We start from the raw sequence: 22130 nt of genomic DNA on the forward strand, positions 1-22130 counted from the left end.
TTATAGCATAAAGTCATCTCCTTATAGAAGGGATCTACACAACAGAGGCTGACAGCCTGCCTATGAATCATTTTGAACAACTTACCCTCTGGGAGGTATTTGCTCCTCCTATAGTTCAGGAGACCATTTTCAGAAGTCTCAATCTTTTTTGCTTTTAATTTTTAATATTTTCTACTAAACTCTCAGAAAAGTCAATGAAATTAAAATAGCTTATGCAAATACCATTTTTATATATATATATATATGTACATACATCATACATACAACTGCAATTGTAATTAATCCGTCATCTAAAAAAAAAAAAAAAAAGGTCTTTCCCAAAGCTTCTCAGATGTACTGAAAAAGTTAAACTTTGCAAGTGAACTTTTAGTTAAAAACACTAATGTAATTTCCAGGAGGAACTGGTGTCAACTGGGCAGCAGAACAACAGATGCTGAGTGTGGAGGTCTAAAATATGGGGAAAAAATCAATACAGGCGATCCACTATAATAGGAGATTTAGCTTTTTTAGATTTTAGATTTTTTTTTAACCCTAAAGCTTATATTTTCATAGGAACACTAAGGAGGTAGAGTAAATAAAGCTTTAAAAAGGCAAATCAAGACCACGAACAGATTAGATGATTTAGGGAAATAGGCTTATCTGCAGGCTGAAATGGTCCAGAACCCAATTCTTTGATGGCAGAGTAAGATCAGCCCAGATTCTGGCCAAGACTAATGTAGACCATGTCCTGGCTTAGGTTTGTAGAGGGAGGTAACACATTTTGTGGCCACAAAACATTTCTATCTGTGCTTTTGCAGCACAGTATATGGTCTGCATATGGGATGCAGCTGCTTCCTTAGGTAAGTAAGGAGTCCTAACATTTTCCATACGATCCCTTTAGTTTTATACAAAAAAAGAAAAAAAATCCCAAAGAGAAGAGCCAAATCTGCATATATCTGCTTGTATTTCTAGGTAGGAGGAATATATATACAGGAGAGTATAATGTAGACAAAACATTGAGTATTTGGACAATGACCATTTTAAGTTCTAAAATCAACTTACTAGCACTGCATTCAGAGCTTCAAATAAAGGCAACGGGTTTCCCTTTTTTCTACTAAATTATGTTTCATTTTTACTTGAAAAGGCTTTTAGAGTGCATGCAGATCTCAGTTATCGTCCCACCATCTCTCAGTGTCCAAATAAATCGTGCAGGTTTTACTGGCCACTGACTGGCGTGCAGTTACTTCCAGGCATTCGCAGAACTGCACCATCAGTATGTACGTTATTATTAGATTTCTTCTATGATGCTAACAGGTTAAAAAAATCCTTTCTTAAAAAAATATATATATATATCCTGCTACCTATTCAGCAATATATGGGGAAAGACCAGGAGAAATTGGCAGAGACAGAGTATCTTGAAGATAACTTCTTTCACTGTGCTGCTAATAGCATTCTGAAACAGCTTCAAGTTCTTGCAGAGAACAGTGATCAAAGTTTAAAAAACGTCTTCTTCTTCTTCTTCTTCTTCTTCTTTTTTTTTTTTTTTTTTTTTTTTTTTTTTAAGAAACAAGCACCGGTTTGCCATTTGAAAATAAATTCAGTTAAATTTGAATACCATTTGTTTGCTGAGCATCCAAATCACATCATCTAACCCTTTTTTTGTAGATCGCCGTGCTTTATGGGTTAACTATTATAATTGCTCATTCTTATCATGGTCAGCTTGCTAAATTCATGGAGCATATTTCCAGCCTGAATAATTTAACAGGCATTAATTATTTATACTTTAGATTTCTTTTAAAGGAGTCATTATTAGGAGGCAATGCCAGTTATTGGACTGGGCAGACACAGCCAAGTACCACCCCGTGAGGGCAACCTCCACAGTCATGTCTGCTTTACCCCAGCGATTACAGAAGGAAACCAGGAAGGGTTGTGTTTAGCCACCAAAAAAGAATCATGCATTAAATCTCCCTGTGTCCCATGATTCATTTATAGGTGATGCCAGTGAATTCAAAGGAAATTGAAGGGGGGAGAGAACACCACCATCTTCCTGCTTAGCACCTTTTTTTGGGGCTAGTCAGTATATTTTAAGGGACAAGATTGCAAACCAGTAGGTATCATCTGTACACCCTCGCACTCCTCCAAGTCTTTGTAATCATTTCTACTTCCACACAGTGGCTCCAAAAAAACCTTGTACTCAAAGTGCTGGTTTCTAGGTATGGAAAGGCCATCTAGCCATAACACAGCCTTCAGAAGCATCTCAGCAAATGTGCATGTTGAATATCACCTTCCCAAGCTTTACCCTTTCTTTTTCCCTGCCTGTAAATCCCTTGCTAGGTCATAGGAGGACAGTGAGCCGTATTTCCTCTCTCTTAGCCCACTTCATCCAGCTGAGCCTGCTGCTGGTGAGAAATCTCAGTGGGTGGAAGGGTTCAGGTGGGCATCCTCCTCGTTGAGAGAGAAGCAGAAAAAGAAAGCTAAAGCACACTGTGACAGGTCTTCTCCTCTGCCCAACCAGTGATGTTATGGATATGCAAGGAAAGCCACGCTGTTAGCATTAGAATCATAGACTGGTAAGATCTGGAGATCATCTAGTCCAACCTTCAGCATAGCCCCATACAGGGATTGAACCCATGACCTTGGCATTAGCAGCACCACACACTAACCAACTGAGCTAAACCACAGGGGCACAAAATACCTGTGATGGTGGCTGGTCTCATAAGAGATAAATCTACCTCCTCTTGCTGCAAAAAGCCTTTCTACTTTCCTCCTTCACATAGGTGGTAGCCTACACGCTGTGGTATGGACTCCCCTTACGCTGGGCTCTGACTCAGAGCTGTCCCTCACCATTGCTCGGTGGCAAGAGGGACAAGGTGACCCACGATGGCGCAGGTAACCCAGAGCGATGGCTCCCACTGAACCACCTGTTTCATGCAGCCCCACGCAGAGAGATCTGCTAAGGAACGAGGAACAGACACCACAGCTAGGTGACAGGGGATGCAACATGGCTCAACAGAAAAGTCTCATGGTCTCATCAGGAGCTTGGAGTAGAAAAAAACTAACAAAACAGAGAAATAATGACTAGGGAATACATATGTATCAGCGACTTGGGCAGGAATGCTTTTTCAGAGCACTAATACCTAATATTATGTCATGCTAATACTGCAGAAAATTATACCGCACAATTATAGATGGTGGTGAAGAAGACGGCAAGCAAATATCAGGAGACCTGAAAAAATACTTTGATCAAGAGACATACAGGGACTGACCCGCTTACTTTATTAAAAGAGATCAAGAGAAAACTTCATTATATTATGGAGACACCTTCATGGAGATGAAATGCTCAGTATTAAATGGCACTTTTGAAATAGCAGAGAAAGGCGTTACAAGAACCAGTAAGCCAGGACCGGAGGACAGGCAAATCGAAACGAGAAGGCACTTATTTTGCACGTGAAGGGTAAACGCCCATGAGAACAAGCTACCAAGCAAAGTGGTAGATAATACATCTCTGCCTTCAAATCAAGAAGACAGGTCTCTTTGTGGTGCCACCTCAGCCACCTTCTCCTATGCTCCTTAGTTGAGCTCTGAGGTGCCTGCCTTCACTTCCGCTGAGTAGGTTTATGTTTTAAAAGCCCCACAACAACCTCTGTTTTTTCCACCCAAACAGATATTTGTTCATAAATCATTCCTCCTACTCTCCATCTTGGGGTTTCTTGTTGCTGCTGCTGTTGTCAGGAACATTGCAGCCATCCAGATGTCTCCTCCATTTATAGCTGCTGCAAAGAGCCATGCTCTTCCTGTCAGTGATGGGAAAACATTTCACGTGGCCAGGCTGTGTGTGTCAGTACACAGGAGCCGTTTCTCCCCACCTAACAGTTGTTTTAGGGGGTTTGGCAGCTTTGACCCAGGAATTCTTCCCCAGAGTTTAACTGTTAAAAATACCAGGATCTGAACACTGCAGCCTTTCATCCTCGCTTGGTTCCCCCAGGCCGATTGCTACCTCTGACTACATCTGTAGAGCTCCCCTGGGGGCAATGTGGTTACCCAGATGTATCTGAGGGCATAGCTTGGCCCATTGGCTATGTACTTTACCTTATTCAAACAATGTGTTTAAAGATTTCTGGTCTATGACTCCTTTTATGAGAGCAGAGGGTGGAGACCCAAACCTGAAAGCATGTTTCATTCCTGGGAAAGCTCTGGGTCTGTGCAGCCCTCGAGCTTTTCCTTCTGAAACAACCTCCCTCCTTTCCCTGGCAACTGAAGCATTAGGTTTTTGACATTTTTAACCACTTCCCAGCGTTAAGCTAAGAGTCGCTCTCTGCATTTCACCTCCCTCACCAGGATCCACATTGCCTGTCTCAAGGGATGTATAACCTGAAGTCAACGCCACTAAATGTGGGTCTCTCGTTACCTTGATTGTGAAATATTGGCTGTCCTATGGAAGATAACACTGAAGTAATCCATGTGTCTCTGGTAATCAAGGCCTGCCAGATAACCTTGGCCTGCATTTCAAAATGCTCTCACCCTCTACCCTTGTGCAGTAGGTACCAAAAACCTCCCGTGGTCCCTCCTCATCACTATCCTCCAGCTGGGCATGCGTAGTTAGAGGTGTCAATCACCACACTCACCTCTAACGTTATTGATGCTATTTTGGGAATACGATTAATATAGTAGGGGGATTTACAACTGAAGCGAGGCAGGACTTCATTTGTAGCTTGAATATTCATTGTTACCCAAGCCTGGCAGTGGGTTTTTACTGGACTTGCTCAGTTACAGCACCACTCAGTCCTTTATGGGAGGTGTTACGTCTGCGCTAAGAATACAGCCTGAGCTGGTAGCCCCTGATGTACATGCTGCCCTTGTTCTTTGCAGCAGCCAAAGATCCTGGATAATTCTGATGTACCTCCATACCTGTGGCTTATGCATGTCATGTTGCTGCATACATACACTATATCTGTTCTTTCTCCTCTCTTCTTCTTTTTCTCCCTTAACATTTCATAGCCAAGAAGATGATGACAAAGCATCTACCCAATCCCAGGGTTAAATCTAATTTAAACTAAAGCTCCATCAAGATCCAGTCCATTGCTGCTTCTTCTGCATAGTGGTACCAAAACCTTCTTTCTTCCTTGCCCTATTGACTGTTGCACCAATCTCATCGTGCAGAAAGCAATAGAAATTCAGCAGAGATTGGCTGTGCAAAAAGACAGAATAGATTAGCATGGTTTTGCCAGGAAAGCACACAGTGAATCTTTCCTTCTCTCTGCCCCTGTCCAAGGCTCTTCTCTGTCTCTGTCCCTCTCCTGAGTCTAAGCAGTGCCACAGGTGAACACAACTTTTCACACTCATCCATGCGTGCTTGATCTTACTCTGGAGGTGCAAGCCCCAAACGAACCCTCGCCTTTTCTCATTTAAAGCTGATGTGGTCATTTGATTCTCTTAAACTAGGAATGAGCTTATAAAGAATAATCTGTGCTTAACCTCCTGCTCAGTTTTGTTTGCAAATTTAGTGCGCCAGGACTGGCTTCATCACGTTGATAAACAGAGCAATTATTTTATATAGTGTAAGCAAGTGAGAATGATATTTGTAAAGGCAAAAATGAGAAACCTCCCAAAGGTTTCCAAGATCAGGTGGTAATGGGATGACATTTCACTTTTTCGGAAATATTTGTCTATGATGAAAGCAACGTCTAAGCACTCGAAATTAGGTCATAATTATCCTGTTATCATTGGGTCTGAAGGCTAGATCAAGAGAATGTCAGTGGAAAATATTTCCTACACCCTGGGAAATCATTTCATTACTTCAATAGTTTCATCAGTGAGTATGAAGCTCAAGCAGCTTCGATGGGATATATATATATATATATATATATATATATATACAGACATATACATACGCACGCACACACATACAAGCTAAAATAAAGAAAGGAGGGCTTCTGTAGACTAAAATCAAAGTCTTAGCATAGCTTAGCTGAGACACCAAGAGCCACAGAGAAAAGAAGCGCTTGCCCACCAAGAGTATATCCTGGATAGAAGCCCTGGAATTGCGCATTGTGGAATTGCACAAATTCCACCTAAGCTCCTGTTAATCAAAGCAGGCAGGAAGATTCACATGGCTGGCTCGTTAAACTCCATGGTCATAGCTTACTTAGGAAGGACCGTGCAGGCCAAACATCATTACCCGACAGGTTGCTGGAAACTCAAAAAAAAAAAAATCTTATGCTTTGGTCCCTTAACAGATTAAACAGAGGGAAACATGTGCTACTGACAGCTAAAACACTGCAAAACAGAGCGATCAGCCTTTTACGTGTTGTCAGTGCAGAGAAACATAAGAGTCATGCTCTTACGGATCGCTGCAATCGTATTACTCTGTGCTAGACGTCCCGACAGCATTAAAAGAGCATCTGCATTGCTAAATATTACTGGAAAGCACTAAAGAGTCTTCTAGCTCTAGGATATCATATGCAACGTAAGGGAAATACGCTAGACTTCCTGTTAGGTAGGAAGGGATGATCCTTTAACAAGTATTCTAGGCTTTTTTTGTATTTTGGAAGAAAGGTAGTGTCATGGACAAAGCCATCAACACCTTGTGTTCCACATTAACGATGATGCTAAACATCAACTAGGGCTGTTAGGCGTTTTCAAACCCGCAAATCCAGATAACTGGCATGTCATATTTTCAAAAAAAAAGTGGACCTGGTGGCTGCTAAGTTTTCTCCATTATCGATTTTCACTGAGTTTTGAAACACTGAGCAAACACTTTGGCCGGCCAGGGGAAAGCAAATGTTTCGTAGATATACTTTGGAAGGTAAACAGACCAGCACAGAGCATTATGCCAGCTTGACCTTGATCCTAGACATCCTTTGGGATGAGTGATTCCAAATTTAATCGCTAAAGCAATCAAGGCTAAAGCAATGAATTGCTAAAGCAAGGAATGCCAACCTATATGGCTATATGGAAAATAGACCTCATGAAAGCAACTTAGTGGTTTTTGTTAAGGAAATTGGGTGAGAAAAGCATTAGCATTGATGTAATGTAATTAAGCAGCTCTAAACTGTGTAACTTGCAAACTTGAACTTGTTAAGCATATCTTCTGTTCCAGGAACTCACTGTTTTTATCTCAACAAAGCGAGGGCTAAGAGTGATGAGCTGCCATTGAAGAAGTGCTGGAGAAAAGCCTGAGAGCAGACAACTAATCCAGCAAACAAAGCTCTAAGGATTTAATAGCAGGACCGGGAAGTTCAACCCGTTCAGGCTTGAAACACCGAACAAACGTTTAAGAGGGAGCAATTGGAGAAATTAATCTTTTAAACATTTTACAAGGAGTCGTGGTGCTTTCACAATCACTAGCAAATTTTAAACCATGCTTGAAGGCTTTTTTTTTTCTTTTAAAGACATCAATATAGAAGTGAAAAAACAAAACCTCGGCAAAGTCACCCATCTCCTACAAATCAGTCTTGATCACAGCTAGCCTTGCTGGCCTTTTAACATATCCCTTTATGAAAACTAAAGCTAATTTTCATTCATTCTGGTGCCATCTGACATCATTTGGGTGCCGTAAAACAGCCCGAAAGTGAATACAAGCGTAATTGTAACGTCGCTTTTTATAAACGACAGTTGCAGGCTGAATTTACAAATGCTGTCAAGCCTACCGTCCTGCAGACTTCTCATGCCGGGAATTTGCACAGAATACAGATGTACGGACTTTATCAGCATCGCATTAAGCCTCACAATGTGAAAATGATTGCATGACGAGTAAATCCATCGCCCACGCAAATACTGCTGCTTCCAGTTCCTAATGAATCACAGGCCCAGGATGGGGTCAGAAGAAAATTCACTGGGGGAGGGGGAGGGAATAAAAACAACTAAAATTCATTGCTTCACTGCTTGCTCAGGCAAAAGCAATCAGAGAAATACTAGCTGGCGAAACTAATGACGTAATTAAAATAGACAGTAACTGATATGCTTCTGTGATGTTTTTTCCTATTTTCACCTTTTTTTTTTAATTTTATTCCAAATCTTCCAAAGAAAGCTATTTTTTAATCTGCTTACTAAGAAGCAACAGAATGAAAAAGAAGGAGAAAAATTGATCCGAGCCTCTGTGATACCGAAGTCAAATGTAAGGGAGGGTGGAAATTAGCTCTACCTATTCTCTTGTATCGGAGTAGTAATGGCATGTTATAGGTCAACACAGTTAAAAGGTACAAGAGCTCATACTGAGATACAGCAGAAGGAGCCAGGTAGAATAGGCACAAAAAATTCAATATCTTCTGGATGCTGTTTGAAATCAATTCTCTCTTTAACCACCTAGATTATTACATGAAACTGGTCTTGATTTACTGCACAGTAGATGCAAACTGCACTTTGATCAGGAGTTCTATGCTCCTGGCCCTTCATACCTTTAAATTCAATATCAGCCCAGATATAAAGGTCTTGGTAAGGAGCCCCAGGGCAGTAGCACCCTTAGATGTCATGCTGAGGAGCTAAGATGCACCCAGATAGCTGCTGATGACCCTGACATGATGCCACCTTGCCTAATTGAGTTGCTTTTCTTCTAAGGTGTGTTTTGATCATCTTATGGAATAACAGCCATGAAATGAAAGCCAGAAGGCCTGCATATATCATTCATAAAAGATCACACTGAGAAACCCATGAAAAACTGTTCATGCAATTATTTCGTTACTAATACAGGCCACAGTTGGGCAGGTCACAACACTGTCGTGTGCTGAAGGAGCGTGTGCCGAGGTCACCAGGTTCCTTCCCCAAAATGCATGTGGCAAATCAAGTACATAGTGGCAAAAGCACGAAACCCAGTGTTTTACACTATTTTTTATGCTCTCTTAAGGAGCTGCTCTCAGTAACAAACACAGTCTCTTCTATGTGCTGATTATCTTTCATCCTTAGACCTTTGCGTGTTGGCTGCTGTGCTTTGTTTTGAAAAGATTAGCAAACCTAGAAAGACTAAAAGGACAAATTTTGCTATTTCTGGTACAGGTAGCATCCTCTGCAGCTCTTTCTGGACAGACAGTGGGGAACAGGCTTTATAAAAACTCACAGCATCACCTGTTCAATTCTACCCTTTCCAATCATCACCCACCAAGTTTACTCGCTTCTCCAGGACAGCGCTAAATTATTAAATGCTGATCCTTTATGACAGATTGTACCGCACAGAATCAGAAGAGATTAATCGGACACCAAAACTGCTGTAAAACTGTACTTCAGCTGACCTGTGATGCCCTTCCTCTCCTCCACGAGGGCAGAGTTATATGGAGAAGAGAGTCCTACAGAAGATGCAAAATGTATGAGCGTCTGCAAAACCTTAAGAGCTTTTGTAAGGGAAAGCAACTATCCCGTTTTGCACTTCCAAAAAGACAACCTAGTCCTTTACCTCAACTGGGCATCCAATAATGAAATTGCAGATCAAAGTAAGCAGCAGGCTACGGACAGGCAGAGCAGTACTGCCCAAACCTTATGTTAATGCACCCGCCACGTAGTATGCAGGAAAAGGAAACATATATAGATTGCATCCTTTATCTTGAGATGGATTTCCTATTAATCAACACTCACCTTGGTGTGTACTCCCTCATCCATGGCAATAAAGCAATAGTATTGACTTATTCCTGTAATTGGTTTCTTAGCAGCGTGGGGAATTCTCAGTTCACAAGGGGAAGAAATCGGATGGCAGCCAGAGCAGTTACTCCTTCATTTTTAAGAGGCAGGATAACATTTTCCTTTTTCTTTCTTCGTGGATTTGATGAATGTTCCCCAAAATAGAAGCAGCACTAGAGTCAGCACTGCTGGGGAAATTGAAGGAAGAGGGATGGAGGAAAATATCATCTGAAGATGACAAGTGTGAAAGCAGGTCGCCCTTCCCGTCCAGCTTTGCGTTGCTGATCTGCTTTGGATACACCCATTCTTGCTTATATCCATAAAAAGCTTGAGCACGAGGCTCAGATGGAGAAATCTCACGTCTCTTACTGACTCTGCTGCTAGCCAATGTAGTACTACAGCACTACGTTCCTCATCTGTAAAATGGATCTGAAGAGATTCACTTCCTAAGGAAAACATCTTCAAACCTAGTGATAAAAAACCCTCTAAGACACGGGGGATGCTCTACAGAGAGCTGTCAAAAATCTCCCTATAAAAGCTAATCTCAGGATCTTTTCCCCCCCCCCTCATTTAGGCCAAAATCCCATCCGAATCACCTGCAACACTGTGTGCCAACAACAGGCCTCAGCCCCAATACCGACTAGTTGCCCAAATAGCCATCTAATTCCAGACTGCGTCTGAGTGCCACATCTCGAGGCATGTTTCATATCTGCAAGTAAAATTGAGATTCAGATTTTGTCTGAAACATAAATTTTGTTCTATTGTGTTGTAGCAGAGAACGGCCTTTATTTGGCCTTATTTACAATCTGTACTCCATTCTTGTTTCAATTCTTTTCCTGACACTAACACATTACGTTTTAATAATCTGATGCTTTCCCATTTACTAGAAGTAACAAGTCATCAGCCAGCCGCTGCCGGTATATGCCGTTATTGGCACTTGCCATAATGAATCCAATCATCACGTGTTTATTTATTCACATTACCCGTATGCATCACTGCTGTGATTCCTCGCTAGTGCTGGTTTTCTTTTGCTCAGGCTGGATGGCTCTGTTTTTGCACCCACTGGATTTACGGGACCTTCTTACGGACCTGGAGAACCACCTTAACCTGGTTTGGTCTGCAGGGCCACACACAGGGTCGATCTGGAACCACATTGTAGAGATCTAAGGGTTTTTTCACTCCTTAGATGCCAATACAACTTTATTCTGAATTAATTTCTTTGTTTTTTTGGCAAGTATAATGCATGCATGAGAGTGCCCTATCTGCCAATATAAGCTAACAATTTCCAGATGACAGGAATAACTCAGGCATGTTAGTAAGCAAAGAGATCTCAGGTAAAAAGCTATCTTTTTAAAAGCACAAGTACAATTCTTTTTTTCTGACTCAGCGGCTTTTCTTCAAAAGACTAGTGCATTTATCTGAATTTTTGCGGACCGCCAGGCTAAATTCAATGGTCTAGAAGGAGATGCATCAAAATAAAATGAGAAATTGTGGGCAGCTTTAAAATTAGTTTCTCCAAAACTATAACATCTTCCATTCTGTTCCTTGTTATTGTGGGAATCTTCATAGAAATCATATCTGGTTAAGTAAATTTAACATACCTCAAAGGCATAAAGCTTATTTTTTTCCCACTTTCAAACCTTTATTTCAAACCCTCTTAAGCATATTAGTAAAGGAAACATCTCCTGCTACTACTCAACAGGTTCTGACTGCTTCGAAGGAATCTGACTTCAGATAAGCCTGCTAGAAAACTATGGATATATGATAGGTTTCTCTAGTTACTGTTGCCCAGTATTATCTCTATAGGAAACTAAAATTAAAAATCTACATTTTTTTGTTTTTATTTTTTTAGAAGTCCAAGATTTCTTCTTGTCCTTACAAAGTAGTTTGGCATTTGACAAATAGTGAAGTGTTTGCTTTTTCAAAGAAAAATTAAAATCATCTTCTGATAATTCCAGGATGACCGCTGTATTCTTAATAAAAGACCAAATTAAGAGGGAGGAGGGAAAAGGGAAAATATACCATCATTTGCAAGTTTTCAAGTGCCCATCTTCATAGAAACTCTCATTAAGATATCACGATTCCCTGGTATCCATAGATTTCACTTGAATAAGCAACAGAGCAAGGGGGTTGAATGCTGGGACATCCAGGCAGGAGATAGATTTCAGCTCTGATTCACTAAGTAGCTCCTTATTTTCCTAACCAGGGACCAAACAGCACACAACGCCCCAAAACACAGGCGCGAGGTGTATCGAGTTCAGCACACTCAGCTGTTGAAATCTCAGCATGTTATTGAGAAAGCTGAATAGTGACGCCCTACTCGGATCTAATTCTGTTTTCTATAGTAAAAAAAAAAATAATAATTAAAGGCTCTGAAGAAAGCTCTATATGATCTTCCAAATTACAGTCAAGGATGAAGGAGTTTATGTCTCCCGTTGCTTGGGGATGCATTCGGGCACAGCGTGCCGGCCCGCAACAGTAGCAGTAAACCACAAAAGCAGCGAGCATTGAAGCTGAGAGCGTCAGCCACATAATCCGTCTGCTCTACGCGTTTGCCGATGACCCTCTGAAGGTGAAACAGCATTAGGCTTCTGTAGCCTATGGAGAAACCACTGTTAGTCTTCTCCATGCCCTCCAGTGCTCATCTAAAAACTGCAAAGCTGGCTATTATAGCAGAATGTAAATATTATGCTTTATCCACCTTGCCAATCCTTTTTTTTTCTTTTTCTTTTTTTTTTCCTGACGTTGGCAGAGCAGCCATCTATTTATAGGCTCGGTGATCAGGTAACTCTTTGGGGAGCAGCTCCATCTGAGCAGAATAGAAAAGGAGCTGCAGAAAGAAGCGGGAAAAGCATAACTCTAGGAGACTACAGAAACCAGATCAGAGCTGTGCAGCAAGAGGTTCCCACTCTCCTCTCTCTCCTCCCTGCCTGGCGATGGCACAGGGGGAAAGGAGACATTAGTGGCACTTGTTTCTGAAGGATCTGCTTGGGATTAGCCCAACAAATTTCACCTGTGCTGCAAGAGTTATAAAGCCTGTTCGCAAGTGAAGCATCCCAGCACCAGCTGATGCATTGGGACACTTTCAACACCTTCAAAAGAGGAAGCCTGTAGGTACGATCCACGCTGAATGCTTGTGGCCAAGCTATGTACATCAACACCTTCTCCCTCGACTGCAGCGAGCAAGCCCAGATTTTGCATGCAAAGACTGAGTTGTTGTGGAAAATCGTTCAGGGCATCTCTGCTTTCTTAGTGCTCAGGTGGCCACCGGTCCAGCCAACACATCAGGCACGGACTGGTTTGGATCAACTAGGTCTACTCTGAGCAGACCTTGACTCAGTGTCACCCTGCTCCCTCCACTTTCCTCACCTGCTCCCTCCACTTTCCTCACAGCCCCAAGGGCTTCTGCAGCAGCAGGAGCTCCATCCTCCTCTTTGCTCTTTAAGCATTCATCAGTGGCACAAAATGGCAAGGAGCAGACGCTACCACCAGCACTGACAAGGAAGAAGAGGACTAGTGTGATGAATTCAGGCCTAATGATGGTGTTTGACCAAAGTCCTGATTTCAGAACACCCTTCGACAAGTGAGAGCTGAGCCAGAGATGGGGCAATCTTAGAGAGTCCAGCCGCTTCAGGGCTGCATCAGAAGACTCTTGCGTTAAATGGATGTGGGCAGGAGTCATCCTGTGGGCAGCACATATCTAGACGCTGAAGTATAGCTTGCCGCTCTTCTGGCATGATTGATCTTCTGAAAGATTCTTCAAGGCTGGCTCATCCCACTCTCCTGCGCTTACCACCTTCCACCCAAGTTACATGCATCTAACACCTCATTTTTCTTATTTCCCCCAAAATGGACATCACGCTGCAGCAGCAAAGACAGGAACAGTATATCCAGCGACACCCAGTTACAAGACGTGACTTTAAGGTAATGCCAGGCAACAAAATACCTTTAAGTAATAAAATCCTTGTGGCTCCAACCACCGCTCTCCATGGCATGCTCAATGACTCAAGCATACGCAGAATTAGCCTCACAGGAGCCATGCTGGGTTACTTATCTACGTTTTTCTCCTTCCAGTCATCTTCTCAGACACCACTGCCCTCCAGTGATAAATGCTGAGAGATGAAAAGCAAAAAATGCCTCGGCGTACCCTTGGAGACACAGCCTTGTTTTTGCCAACATTGTCTCATGTGTCTGCCAGACTAAAGCTACTTTCCAGCTATTTCACCAAAAAATCTCCCTGACACACTGCAGTCTGTGCCTCATTCTGGTCATTCCTGCAGGGACAATCCCACCCCAGCTGGGAGCCACTTCCCAAATATCACGTATTTCTGTTACTAAAGGTGTGATGACGAACTCTGAACTTCTGGGTGTATTCCTATAGACAGAGGACAAAACCGTCCTCTAATAACAGCAGAGCAACCTTGTAAAATAGAATTAACCATCCAAGTCTCTCACATTTCCAGAGCCCTTTGCTCTTTCACGGCTTTTCACGGAGCCACCTTTCCAAATTACTTCCAAATCTAATCTGTCTGCGCCTCACGCTCACTGCATTTCCACCGTATGTCTCCCAGCCCATGGGTTTATTTTTGTCCGAGAGTGCCTGCAATAGCAATCAGCGTGCTTCGAAACCAACAGCACACATTTCTCCAGTTGCCCCAGAGCACCTCCCAAAGCCATGGCCTTTAACGAGAGCATGGGTTTGACATATTTACTCCTCCTAGCTTTTTTTCCCTTTTCTTTTAATAGACATATTCTTAAGTAACACACAGCCTAGCAACTTCCCTTCCAGCCTTATTTGAAGCACCATAAAAAAATCTCTTATCTTCCTCTGCACTATACTCTTCTCTGAGCATTTCTTCAAACCATTCAAAATAGCCAAACTGGAAACTTAAGGCTCAACTTCTTGCTATACCCCTCAATTCCTCTTGTTATAATTGCATTTTAACTCAATAATTACACCTCTTCTAAGATACCTACCATACAGTCTAATTTCTGCATGCACCTTAAGTCATTTTTAGAGAGTTTGAGCTCTAAAAAAATATTTCCTGCTCGATAAATTATTTCCAATTATGCTTTCCACTTTTCCTATGCTGCAGGATAAATAAGATAGAGTCAAATCTTGTGCTGATCCTCAGTATGTAAAGCATGAAAAAGGTCAAAGAAATTAAACAGGGAGAACATCATAGGCATACACATGAATAGAAAGTAGAATTACAAGTTTCAGAACGAATCTGCCATTATAAACAATTCAACAGATTTTTTACAATGGAAATTATACACTGATTTTTCATGGAAAACACTGGCAGTGACTTTTATCTTGGAGGATTTTATGGGAACTTCAAGCCAAGAGCAAAATACGAGCAAAAAGAACTCAAAATTCCCATCCTTTTGCTCCCTCTAGGTTCAATCACAGCCTTGTACTGCACTTCATTACTGCAAACCATGTACCAAAAAAACAAACTATTAAGACACTGACACCCTCAAACTGTTTCCCAGCTGTGCAGTTACTTTCTGGGCCTCACGTATCAGTAATTTGTTTTCTCTCAATGTGTCTGGACATGCAATTAAACCCCTGGTTTTCATCCTGAAGATGGTTCTGCCTGCCTGAGTCCGTCATTTCTCCTGTCAAGCGCCCTTAGTCTTACAGGTGATAAACTTTTCTTTATAATTTACATCTTCAGCTCTTATTTCACACCTGCTCTAACTCAAAGCAAACATTGCCCCGGATCTGGAAGGCTTAAATATGGTGTTGTACCAGTAGATGCTACTGGTGACACGTCTCTGTTAAAGCTCCACTTTGTATATTTGCTCTGCAAGATATATGAGGGTTTCTGAGTCCTAAAGAGAATAGACAACCCTGCTCTGGTACATATGACAGTACACAACACTCCTCACATTTTTAATGGCCGACTGTAGCTACCATCGCTCTTTCAGAGACGCAACAGCCTCTCTTAGGAAGGGAAATGCAACACAAACCGAGCTGTTTTGGTGTGCCCTTCAAGGCACATCATCTTTAAAGAAAGACAACAGCCAAATTTTAACACTGTACCTAACTTCTTGTTCCAGTTAACATTTAAACCAAATGAAAAGTTACACTTAGCCCCTTATACTGGAACTGAATGCATTAGACTGCGTTGTGAAATATCCCCCCAAAAACCCAACGGGCATCTGTATTATGCAGCTAGTTATAACAAGCGAGGAGACATGGATTCAAAGGAATGTTTACGCTTAGCCTAACTCTATTTAAATCCGTTCATTCGTGCTACAGGGAAACACTTTCCCTCAGGACAAGTTTTGTGTAATTTATTCAAACCCATCCTGAGACGAGAGGGAGAAGCAATTCAACAGCTAAGAAGACCTCATGAATGCAGTCACATATTGACTGGTGATCAAAATGGAATCGAGTGGAGACACTACGGCAGAGGTTATTGGGGGACAGCAAACCTAACCCTGATTAGAGGCTCCCAGGAAGTCACTCAAGCCTGTACTGGGCATAGGATCGTTCCTTTGCTGTTGTAAGACATGTTTGCTCTCCCCAGCTCCCACAGCCTTGGTAAACCCTCTTACCACCAGCTGCCAGGAGCCCTATGCTGCCTCTTAAAACCACAACCACCTTCCTGGCAGATTTGGCTTTTAGGAGCTCATCACTTGGCAGTCCTAAGCCTCAGGCATCTCAGAAATCCCAGGAAGATGAGGTTGGAGGGTCTCCAGCCTGACCCCACCTCACAGCATGGCCAACGTTGCAGCTCCAGGAGGTTGGTCCAGACCATGTCCCCAAAACCAGGCAATCCCTGAGGATGGGGAGTCCACAACTCATGGCAACATCTGGACAGATTTAGGCACTGACTCAGAAATTCTCTTTCTCAGTCAGGTAAGTGACTACCTTCTTTCCACCTTTTAAGACCTGAGCCAAAGCACTGCATCAGACACCACTGAGACATTTGGTAGCACTACAGGAGAGGTTGCTCCCCCTCTCTGATGGTATTCTGCACAGTTTGCCAGCTGGTTTGCTTGGGCTATACACAAAACGTGAATTTGATCCAGAACACAAGCATCACCGTTCGGGCTTGTGAATCCCGGTGGACCAACAGTTAGGTCCAAAACAGCCTAGCTTCTGCTAAAACATGCGCTATCTTGAGCTCAGTCTTCATTCCACTGTCTTTTTTAGCATCTCCTTTATGCGCACATACTTCCCTTGTGACTACATGGTTTTATTACTAATGGAACAACTATGCTTAAGAAACATCCGCAAGCAAAACGTTGAAAAACCCCGTAAAAAAGGGCGAAGCAGTCCTCTTTTCCAGCTAGGAGGTCACGATGGAGGGTAAAGCTCTTTAAGAACTCACTTGCCAAGCTATGCTACATATTTTCCAGGACCTGCACCAACTCCACGGGCAACTGAATGCATATCTTGGGAAGACTTTTTTTCCAAAGCTTCTCATTAGCACAACTGCAAAGAGGGACACACTGTGTTATTTTAGTCCTTTCGATCTCATTTTACTTTGATACACTTTATTGCCCTTAGGCCTTTTTGCTATAGAATTACCTTTGTGACAGTGAAGTCTGAAGTTCTAACAAAAATGACACTCGCTGTGACTAAAAAGAAGCCAAAAAGAAAAGATCTGCTGTGGCTGAGCAGTTTGCAATATCATATATGCCTAAATCTATGCACTGCTTTTAAAACTGCAAGCGAGACATATAGCCTTTTTCTTCTTCTCCAGACTTAAAATGAACTTTTGTGATATCCAAAAGCTATTGTGGAAAAACAACGCACTGCGTTTGCTAGATACCATCTCCCTTTTTCTATTTTTCAGACGAGCTCACATCAAAGATTGGAGAGAGGGAAGCAGTTTATCATGCCGTTGCCCAGAAGTGCAGCTCTGGTTTTAAGGTTTATATGTAATCACGGTTTCGGGGGTTCATAACACAACCAAGCAAACTCTCTTCAGGAAGAAGGTGCGTTGCACTGCAATCTCTCAGCTTCAGCACAGCCTGTTTGACCGTGGCCAAAACCCCCCGAGGGAGGCAACCTCACTACGCGAGTCGTTTAAAAATAGTCGGAATAAAGAATTGGAGACGACGCTACCGGGAACAACCCAGCGCAAGCAGGGGACGGGCCGCAGGATCTCTTCCCACTGCTCCACGGAGAGAGCAGCTGCAAAGCGCCGAAGGAGAGAAATAAGAAAGCCAGGTATTCAAGGTTTTATTAAAAACGGGCACCAAATGAAAACCCCAGAGTCACTCTGTTTCCCTTCCGGCAGTCCCACCTGCCCTCTCGCCCTACGGCCGGGGAACAGTTTTCTTGTTGCGTTATTTTTGCAGGGGGCTTTTTGCTTGTGCGCGCTGCCGCAGCACGGATACCACCAAGACGAAGGGTAAAGGCTGCAAACGCGGTGGCTGCTGCCTGAGCAGGGAATGAGCCACAAGGTGGAAAAGGATACTGGTGGCAGGCTTGGGCCCAAGGCGCCTTGCAGTAGCTAGATGCCATCCGATGTCCTCTTTTGGGAGCAGCACTTGGCTGCGTTGCCGCTCGTTTGTCGCCCTGAGTCTTTGCAGTGAGCCTCAGAAAAGCAACGTCCAGGAAGCGGAGCTTCAGCCCATTAAAAATTAAAAGAAGGGAAATGGTTTCAATTGATTAACGATAAATCTTTGCTTCTCTCTAAAATCCTTCCGCTTACGCTGCCGATCTCCAGCTTCTCCAGGGACCTGAGGACGCCCTGCCATCTCCCTCTGTATGGCGTGCAACCGAATCTCCAGACTTGACTTGAAATCCTTAATCAGGCTCCAATTTCGATCGTTCCCCTTTGCAACAATTTCTGGGGCAACGTGCAAATTAAACGACGTTGGGTTGAAATTTTTCTCCTTGGTGTTTTCTCCCCTCTTTGGGGCAGCAATGTGCTAACGGCACCAACCAAAACACAAGAATACCTGGAGCTTTAGCATTTAGTTCTTCCTGAATATACTGATATAAAGGAAGCTGCGGGAGTCCTCGTGATTTTTAGGTGTCGATCATCCAGGAAGGAAGCATCCCAGGAATGTGCTGTGACAGCACATCGGAAGCGGATGGTAGTGGACCAGTGCTAGGCAAACGAGCGAGCCGAGACATTTCTTTAGGACGCCCTTGTATACTGGTAACGGAAAATTTTCCTGCTGCCTCCCTATTTCTGCCTAAGATCTGGGCCAGCCTGAGTGATATTAATGAATTTGGGAGATTTTTGTAAATTCTCACGAGATCTTGCCATCAGACAAATATATATATATACACAGAGAGAGAGAGATGCAGATATATAGATACATAGATACACACACACACACACACTTTTTTTTCAGAGGCCCGCAGCAGACCCAAAGGTGACAGGGGAGCTAACGTATAGTTTTGGCCGCGCGTTCCTGCGCGGGGTCACGTTGGCCAAGGTGGAAGGTGGGAAAATTAGAGCTTCACACCGGGGCCTTCGTTAAGGCCAACATCTACGTGGCCACAAGGACTGCCAAGCCGAAACCGAACTACACCCCGACACCTTGTGCTAAACGTTAGACCCCACTGCCATCTTGTGGCTAACGCTTCCTGAAACAACGGGAAAGAGGGGAAAACCCGTCAAAAAGTTGAGGACCGGGTCAGCCGGTGTATCGAACAACGCTGAGTTCTTGGGAACGCCGTGGGAAAACATCCATTCTGCCTTAGAAGATGCAAAGTCTGGACCTACAGCATTGCCTTCGGTAGAAAGGGACGCAGGGAGAAAAAAAAAAAAGGCATAGATAGGGTCATCCAAAAGAAATTTGCCAGGTTAAGGACGTAGTTGCACACATAAAGCAGCTCATACAGCTGCAACTTGCTTTTAGTTGTGGCTTCAGCACATTAATACTTATCTATAATGCTGGCATTTATTGATTATTTCAAGGCATTTGGCGGTTTCCAGAGTAACATAGTGCTACGTCGGTTAGAATAACACTTGTCAACTCCGATAACCGCGTTAAGCTGGAATTAGATATCACGTCTCTGAATTAAACAATGTGTTTGGTGGAGTTTATCGAGAGGCCGACTCACACGCCGGAGATTATCACGCGTGCCGATCATCCGCGCAGCGCAAACCGTCTTGAGATGCTGAAAACCGTAGATTAGCACCCCTCGGGTTTTCAACAGCGCCTCGCCACGGGAATTAGGTAGTTTTGCAAATCCCCCTGGTATCTATCTGGCTGTTACCAGATTTGCCTACACCTCTGCATTTACTTTTTGCACCACTTATCGTTTGCCGTGCTTGTACCGTGGTAAAGGTTTTGCTTAGCAACTAGGAATGCCTCTGCCAGGAAACCCTTCCCGAGGCATTAGTGAGGTCGCCTGGATTGCTCCATCACCTAGTCCCTGCGCGGATGGCTGCTACTGTGCTCGGGGAGGGGGGGGGGGGGGGAAACACAGCTCAGTGTTTTTTTGTGTTTTTTTTTTTTTTTTTTTTTTTGGCTCTGGCAGATTTTGATAACCCGCTGCAACAGTGGCGTCAGCTGGCATCGAACCCACGTAGGGTCCGAAACGCTGACCGTGGTCAGATGCGAGCACGCAAAAAAATTTGCGCAACAAATCCAAACGAGGAGAAAGCCTCGTCGGAAGTAAAATTTCCCCCGACGCAAATCTGTGCAGGCAGTAAAATATTAACAAAACAACAGGGAAGAGCTGTACTTTGAGAAATAGGCAGGCACACGTGGCATGTCATGAAGTTGCAGTGTCCTGACTCTTTTGAAAGGCTTCGATTTATATCAGAATGGCTGCAGGTCTGCAACCATCTACCTTTCTTCTGTTAAAATTCGGTTCTCTGAAAGAGTAACTAAAAAAGAAAAAAAAAAAAACACACCACTTGCAAATGAAAGGTAACATGTCTTTCAACACCTTTCTATTTTTATGAGACTTTCTTCGGATCTTAGCAAGCCTTTAGCTTTCCAACCCTGCTACATAGTACAGAAACAGGTTACAACACGCGCAATCTCGTGTCAGATACAACGTAGAGGCAAAGTGTATTTTCTGCATCTGCCTTCAGTGGGATTTAGCTACTTTTGGAGTTTCTATGGTGTCATTTACCAGTGTCGAGTGCCTGAGAGTTTTAAATGCATTAGTATAAGTTGCAGACAAGCTGGCTGCAAATAGAATTAAACATATTGCTGCTAATTGTAAATATATCTTCAGGGGTGGGAGGGGAAGGCATTTAAAGTCTGATCCAAACCTGCAGACCTAGATAAAAAGGTTTCGATTGGCCCTAATTTGAAAGAAACATGCTAAAGGGGCCAAAGTACCAGACTGGGTTTTTACGCTATGGAAGTTGTCCTTGGGTGTCTCTGCATGATGTGAACAGGCACAAGCAAGCTGAGGAAGAAGTGGGAAGCAGTGTTATGGAGCCTGAAGGGCGAAAGCAAATGCTAAAGCAGATACAAGCTCACCCTGTAGTCTCAAGCTGCAAAAGTCAAATGCATCCGCTGTAGAAGCGAGCAAAGAAAGTCCTTCTCTCTTTGCAACATCATGACGGAGCAGCTTTCTGGGGCGCTTCGCTGCCAGCCCAGGAATAAAGCTCGCTGGCGTCTCGAGCATGTCTATTAACTCCTAAATGAGAACGGTGTGTACTGGTCCCCCCAAAACCCTGCTGTTGCTCCATACCCTACGGATAATGGGTCAACGCCATGGTCGCTGCTAACTTGACCTGTCAGCAGCTCTGCACCATTGCAGGGCTCTGCTGCTTCTGCCCCTGTTGCCCAGCAGTTGCCGGACAGCAGGGTCCCTTCGACACGACGGAAGACAGCGGTGGTCAAGGCTTTCTTGGGCTGATCACAGCCTTAGAAAGAGCGCTGGCAGCAGGGTGGGCGGGAAAAGGTCGGATCTGAGCTGCTTCTCCTGCCGCGACATTCAGCCTACGCTCGGGCTGGGGGACCCGAAGGGATGTGCTTACCCAGGGAGGGGTGAATCGCTCCGCAGCGGTTGCACAACTCGCTGGGCACGATAGCTAATTTCATCGACTCAACCCAGATAATTAAGGAAAATTAGCCAAAAAACTCCTCTCAGCAGCTCTTTGTTAATCTTTAGAGGAGGAATAATCTTGTTCAGCAAAGGGCAGGGGACAACTGTCAAGGAAAGAGTGAGTGTTTGGTCTGAGCAACAGCAAGCTAGATTTTGGGAGGGGATTCAGGAGAGAGGTGCAAATCCACACGCAAATACACCTGGGTAAAAGAAGGATTATTTAGGAACGATTTTTGCCAAAATAAGTAACTACACGCAGAAGAAATCAGACCTCCGGCTATCTCCTATTCTGTGAGTGTCAGAGCTGCAGCGACTGTTGGAGCAAGTACGACATTTACTTCCACAAACTGCAGTTGCAATGAACTTACACAAAGCGTTGCACGCAGACAACTTTTCCGCTGTGCTAGGAAATCCCCACGGAAACAGAGGAGCGCTGCTCTCCGCTTTTCCCAGAATATACTCAGACAAGAGATTCACACGCTCTAAACCCCCCAAAGAGCCCAGATCCTCGGGCTCGGCAGCGTGCCAAGGATCCCGCAAATAACTATGT

General features: G+C 43.5%; 1 protein-coding gene across 1 annotated transcript in view; it reads right to left on the reverse strand.

Annotated features, from left to right (window-relative positions):
• PRKG1 (protein kinase cGMP-dependent 1) overlaps window positions 1–22130 on the reverse strand; it is a 440105-nt gene that overhangs the window by 416989 nt on the left and 986 nt on the right. The window lies entirely within an intron of this gene.

The sequence above is a fragment of the Rhea pennata genome, chromosome 7, assembly GCF_028389875.1.
Source record: "Rhea pennata isolate bPtePen1 chromosome 7, bPtePen1.pri, whole genome shotgun sequence".
In the NCBI taxonomy this organism is placed as follows: Eukaryota; Metazoa; Chordata; class Aves; order Rheiformes; family Rheidae; genus Rhea; species Rhea pennata.